The following is a 5,879-nucleotide window of genomic DNA, read 5'->3' as shown; positions in this document are numbered from 1 at the left end:
TATTTACTTACAGAAGTGACAGGGAAGACTTAGATGGTATCAAATCCTACAAGCACAGGATATAATTTTGAACAAAAAATGAGGTAACTCGTGTAACCCATGGCCATGGCCAGGACACCACATGGGATGTGCTGACAGGATGGGATGTGGGTCTGGCTCTGTGGGGCCCATGGCCAGGGCAGATCTGTGGGCAGATGGAGCCTGGCCCTGCTGTGACATCACTGGGGCAGAGACTGATGAGATCAGGGGGCTGACATGGGCTACTGGTCCTTGGGAAGGTTGAGCAGGGACTGGACACAACAGTAGGGCCCCTTGGTACCTCCAGGGCCCTGGCAGCCATGGCCCAAATGCCAAAGTCATCCCAGGCCTGTGTAAGGACACATGAGTTAGAGGCAGGTTGTGCAGATACAGCTATCTCCTGATGTTTTGAGGTGAATCCAGCAGTGCTGGCAAGGGAAGGATGTAAACTCCATTATCCTGATCCATACGGCAGAGTTGCCCCAAGCAGGACAGACACTGTTAGTCACAAAGCACCTCCATTCCTAGCAATGGGGAAGAACAGGTTTTTCATGGCCAAGAGTGCCAGGAGAAGAAAGAACCAACTTGAGCCAAGCAGTGTCATCCTCCCTTGCTCCACTCTCACCCCACTCTGGGGCTGTCTGTGACTGCACTTCCCAAGGGACTAGAGGAGGATGTTGGAAAACTGAGACTATTGCTGCCTTCTCAGCACATTATTTGCCTTGAGGAGGACCAGACACTAGGGTTTGCTCAGGTGGAATACCCTGCATGAGGCCTTCATGTATTGTTTTTTTGGTTTGGTTTTTTTTTTTTCATAGAGAGAGTCAAAAAATTGTCAGCAAGTGACAGTTTGGGTTGCTGGGCTTTAGTGGCTTTTAATTTTCTCCCCTTGGTGATTTGTGCCAACTGTTACTTCATGCATATGGAACACACAACTTCCAGCCTTTTCTCAGTGGTATGAAGTAAGAGTTTGGCACGTGCTGAAAACTACAAACAGAAATTCACTCACTCTCTCCCATCTTTAATGTCAATACCCACCAGTAATTATTTGGAGAATTAAACACGTAGTCATCTTGCCGTCACCTTAATTCTCCACATTAAAAAGGGATTATATAACAAATTAGGCTGATTTAGTCTATTTTCTAGGGACTTACCCACTGGTTCACTCTTTATTAAATTAGCAAAGAAGCCTTTGGCTTTCAGACATGTTATGAAATCCTTCCCAAGCTGAGACCACCGGTGCTAGGAATTGCTGAAGTGCTTAAACTGCTCTGGAACCACCTCCTTGGAATTTACAGAGCCTGAACTCCAGCTGACCCACCATGAAGAGAAAACATTCGTGTAGTCACTTGTAATCTGATCTTCCGACGTTTGCCTTCCAGTTTAGAAAAAGCAATCCCCCAATTCACCAGGGTCATAGAGTCTTCAGACTCTTTCCTATGCTCGTTTAAATATAACCCAGGGTTCAGATCTAGGGTATGTGACAATGGAGTCTCTGCTAATTCTCTCTCTAGTGATGGCTTAGCGGGAAGCAGCAGTTGCAAAGCACAGCTGGATGCCTTTTCACCAGTTGTGCAAGAATATCTACATCACCCTCAGTGATGGGGATGTCTGCTGACCAGAAGGGTAAGTTGCAAAGACACAGCATGTCTTATTCCTCCTCAGCTGACTGTGTGTTGGAGAACTAATGCTTCTTTCATAAAGAATCACACAGCATGAAGTCTGCTGATTGCCAGTCATCTGAAGGCCTGATGCAATGCCCACTGAAGCTAAAGGCTATTTTTCTTCTGCTTTTATAGGCTTTGGATCATTGCCTTACTCAAAACACTAAACCTTTGAGTATTTTGGGCTTTAGGGTCAAATGCTCTTACTTTCTGCATTCTTTGCTTTTAGCTGTAACAAGTCCATGTCACCACCACAATGAGAGATTTGATGGCAAACAGATCTGTGAATCAGCACAGAAACAATCATGTACTCCTGTTTTTTCCCTTTCCTTTCCCCAACTTCTCCCTTGAGTGTTTAAACCCAGCTGCTCCAGATAGGCCATTCATTGGAATTGTAACTTACTAATTTTAAGCAATCATTTCCAGGTTTCTTATAAAAGAAGTTGCTTATCTATTTTAAAGAAAAATGCCTGATAAAAACAGAAAAAGAAAAAAGAATATATATTCTGATTTTTCCAAGACTAGACAGTAATTCTGACCTCCTGTATGCTTCTCATTAGTTCGAGCTGCATGCCTTTGAAGCTGTTCCTGAAATGCTTGTGAAAGATGTTGGCCTGAAATATGGGACAATCGAGCTCACCCATTTATGTGCATCACTTTTACAGCAGGGGCAGGGAAAGGGTGTCCTGTCCTCCCTGTGTTTGCAGCACTTGCTTGAAGAAGTACTAAAGGACCAGTTGCTGATGACAGCTCCAAGTGCTGCCCACCATCAGGGTTTTCACACAACAGATGTGCACTCCTGGGTACTTCATCAGGCACTTCAGGGGGTGGTTAGGTGACCATAGCTTTTGGTCACCACTGGTGGCACTTGTTCTCCACTAATGATCCATCCCCCACTCAGTAGATAAATCAGAATCTGAAGAGAGAGGAAAATAAAATCCCTTGTTTTCAGAGTTACTGATACTCAGTTGATTGTGACAAATAAATCTTCTGGTTAAATCTGACCTATATACAGAGAACTGAACTTGACTGGCAAGGTTTGGAAATGACCACAGTGGGTCTAAAAAAACCTCATTCCTCTTAGTTTTGATTTCTGTCATTCTCTACTATGTATCTTTCTTGCCCATGCAGTCACCTCATGACTTGTTAAACATACTGCTTTGAGAAAGCTCAGTTAAGGAAAATTCAATATAAAGCCACATTTTTTTCCAGTAGCCTCATGCTCTACCACAGTTATAAAATAATGGTGTTTATCCAGCTGCAGAAATTATCAGTAACGTTTAAACAGCATTGAAGTTTCCTAAAAAAATGTTTAGGGGGGTGCTTTTTTTTATTTTATGAAAATCTGATTCTGTCAGATGCTTTTTTTTACTCCCAACAGCCTCTGACTTAAGAACAGCTAAGCATTCTCATGGGAGAAACATACTGTACCATGCCTCAATAATCATTAGAGTAGTAAAGTCACTCAAAGGGGAATTAATTGATCCTAAAATTGCATGCAATTATTGGACAACTAAGTAATATTTCATCTGAAGTTGTTCATAGTAAGAAAAAACTATATGTAAACATGCTATCTGAGATTGAAACTGTGTACTTCTTAAGGGGTCATGGCATACAAGCTATCTGCTTGTATAAAATGAAGAAAACAGCCCTCAAGTGACCAACCACATGGGTAGCAATAGTGGTTCTATTGAAGAGATCTTCACTCTCAGAAATGAAAGAATTTGCAGTAATTTTCCTTCCAATCATGCTATTACATGCAGTGTGAAAATAGCATATTTCAAAATCTCTCCCATCAAAAACTAAAAGCTTCTACCCAGTCAGAGTGGACACAGAAAATAAAGAGGCTATCTTAAAGAAATGGACAGGGATAAACAATCTATTTCTATAGATTCTACACATATCAAAGTACTGACTCAACATGTGGATAATGTACTTTTTTTTTTCCTCATTTTCTTACACTTCTTCAGGATTTTACAATGCTGATTTAAACATCTCCAATTCTGCAGCCTGCTTTATCGTGATCTATATGTAACATGTCCCAGTGGAGATGTGAACTACATGCTCCCCCTTTCCAATACACACAGCTTCAGTTCAAAGTGCAGCAGCTTCTACTTTTCCATTAAGTATTTTTCTCTTGGTCCCCAGCGTCAGGCAGTATTGTAACGCTTAAATGTGATATTGCTAATATTACATAAAAAATGTCTCCTGTTCCATAAAATATGTTAGTCCTGTAAAAGTGAAACTCTGTTGGAATATTGATGACTCAAACGTGTGCCAGGCAATCAGACATTGGCAGCTTCTGTAGAATATTTGTGACCTTCAGTTTTAGTCCAGCAGCATGGACAGAGTGGTGTTGCATTGGCAAGCCCACACACTTGCCAAAAAAAATTCAGCCTTTCCCCTGGTGCAGTTACATGGGATTCAAAACACCACAGACAACTTCTGGCCTCTTCAAGCAGTGATCACCCCCAATGATGGCATTCTGCAAACTGGGAAAATAAACAAAGAAAACTAAACTAAAGAAAACTGGGTTTATAAAAAATACAGTAAGGGATGCACCTGGAGAGGTTTCATGGAAGTTCCTTGCGTTACCCCTGTTGGCAGCAAGCAGAACTTGTGTTGCAGGGCTTCTGGGCTTGGGTCTACAGGATTGCTACAAAACACCGGAGCGATGCCTGCAGCAAGAAGAGAAAAACAACTCAGGAGTACATAGGAATGAAACTAAAGAGAATGACAAGCAGATTTAAAGAGCGCAATGTCAAGATGAAGACAGGGCATTGAAAAAATGGAAGTAGGAAACCCTTTCAAAACCATAAAGTGCTAAAAGATTCATTCAGAAGTGTCTCCTCCAAAATAAAAATATTCCTATTGCCTCTCTTCATTGATATGGACATTTCCATGGGGTCTGGAATCTGATCTGGCACATCTAATTTACAGCTTATAAAATTTATTTACTAGAACAGTACACGATGGATTTTAGATTTTAGATTAGTATTTCGTACTATGGATTTTAGATGACTATTTTATTTTTCCATGGAATTCAATAAAGTCATGCCAGCAGAAAACTTGGCTTTGCATTCACATAAAATATTTTATCCTAAAGAACAATAGAAACTGCCATCAGATTGCATCACTTTATATTGTTACAAACTGCAATTAATCTGTTCAGACTGAAAAGCCATATGAGTTTTTTACTGAAAGGCATTTCATTAAGTTTCTCAGTTGTTTACATGTAATGCAACATGACAGGAATTTGTGTGGAGATGAGAGAAAATGAGCTATTTGACATTAACTGTTTGGAATCCTCTCTATGGCTGTTTACAGTCTGCAGTGTATTGGCAGGGCTGATTACATGGATAAGTGTAGGATTCGTAGGAGGATTTCTCATATTGAGTTGTTCTTTAAGGAACAGTTGGTGAAAACTCACAGTGTCTTTGGGTATTCAGGTCTAGCAAAGTGAGCATTAACATCATCAGTTTCTAGCAAGAGCAAACAATAAACCTAAAAAATGGAAATACATGAATTGTATTAAGCAGGACAGGTAAAAAGTAATGTGAGTCACACCTCCCAAATGAAACATTGAAGTTACCCACTCCAGTCCCTTTATTGTGGAATGCCGAGATGGATGATGGAGTCCTGCAGAATGTCTGGGCAAAAACAATCAGCTGGGCACCACAGGGTCTCAGCTGTGACCACAGGAGATGCTGTGCAGAAAGACAGGGAGCAGGAGATTTGTGTTAGGCAGGTACAGAAGATCTGCCACCATGCCTGTACAGTAACTAGCTGATGTTAGCTTGGATGTAGAGAGTCAAGGTGAGTAAAGGCTCTAGGCTTTGTGCTCAGGCCTGGGCTGTAGGAAGGTTTATCCCATTTAGCAAAGTTCCTTCAATTGTGAATTTTTTCTATATATTTTTTTTTTTTTTTGACAGGTTAGCCTAGATATTTACTTAGTTAGAAACAAAGGGGAGAGGGAAACCTCTCTCCAAAAGCCAGAAATAATTAGATTGAAAACATGAATCCTGAAAGTTCAGGAAACATGAAGCAATTAAAAAGGTCCAAATATTTACTTATCTGTTTGTTTTAAACTTCATACTTGGCAACTTTCAGACAGCCTTCTGAACTGGGAAAGAATTAGAAGTTTGGGAATGAGATTTTTGAATGTCTGAGATGCTTTGGGTCAAAAATGAATGATGG

At 40.8% G+C, this 5,879-nt stretch overlaps 2 long non-coding RNA genes across 2 annotated transcripts; one reads left to right on the top strand and one right to left on the bottom strand.

The window, feature by feature from the left end:
* The first annotated feature begins 240 nt into the window (after positions 1 to 240).
* On the top strand, positions 241 to 4,391 carry LOC108641809. Its single transcript, XR_001922289.2, has 3 exons — positions 241 to 371; positions 1,533 to 1,644; positions 4,311 to 4,391. It is a non-coding gene; the product is annotated as an uncharacterized LOC108641809 (long non-coding RNA).
* Positions 1,880 to 5,487, bottom strand: LOC108641810. The gene is made up of 3 exons (XR_001922290.2): positions 5,279 to 5,487; positions 4,245 to 4,360; positions 1,880 to 2,598 (listed from the first exon to the last, which is right to left on the bottom strand). It is a non-coding gene; the product is annotated as an uncharacterized LOC108641810 (long non-coding RNA).
* Between the last annotated feature and the right edge of the window lie 392 nt (positions 5,488 to 5,879).

The sequence above is a fragment of the Manacus vitellinus genome, unplaced genomic scaffold (assembly GCF_001715985.3).
Source record: "Manacus vitellinus isolate BGI_N305 unplaced genomic scaffold, ASM171598v3 scaffold_8_pilon, whole genome shotgun sequence".
NCBI classification, from domain to species: Eukaryota; Metazoa; Chordata; class Aves; order Passeriformes; family Pipridae; genus Manacus; species Manacus vitellinus.
This window is presented reverse-complemented; position numbering and strand designations above follow the sequence as displayed.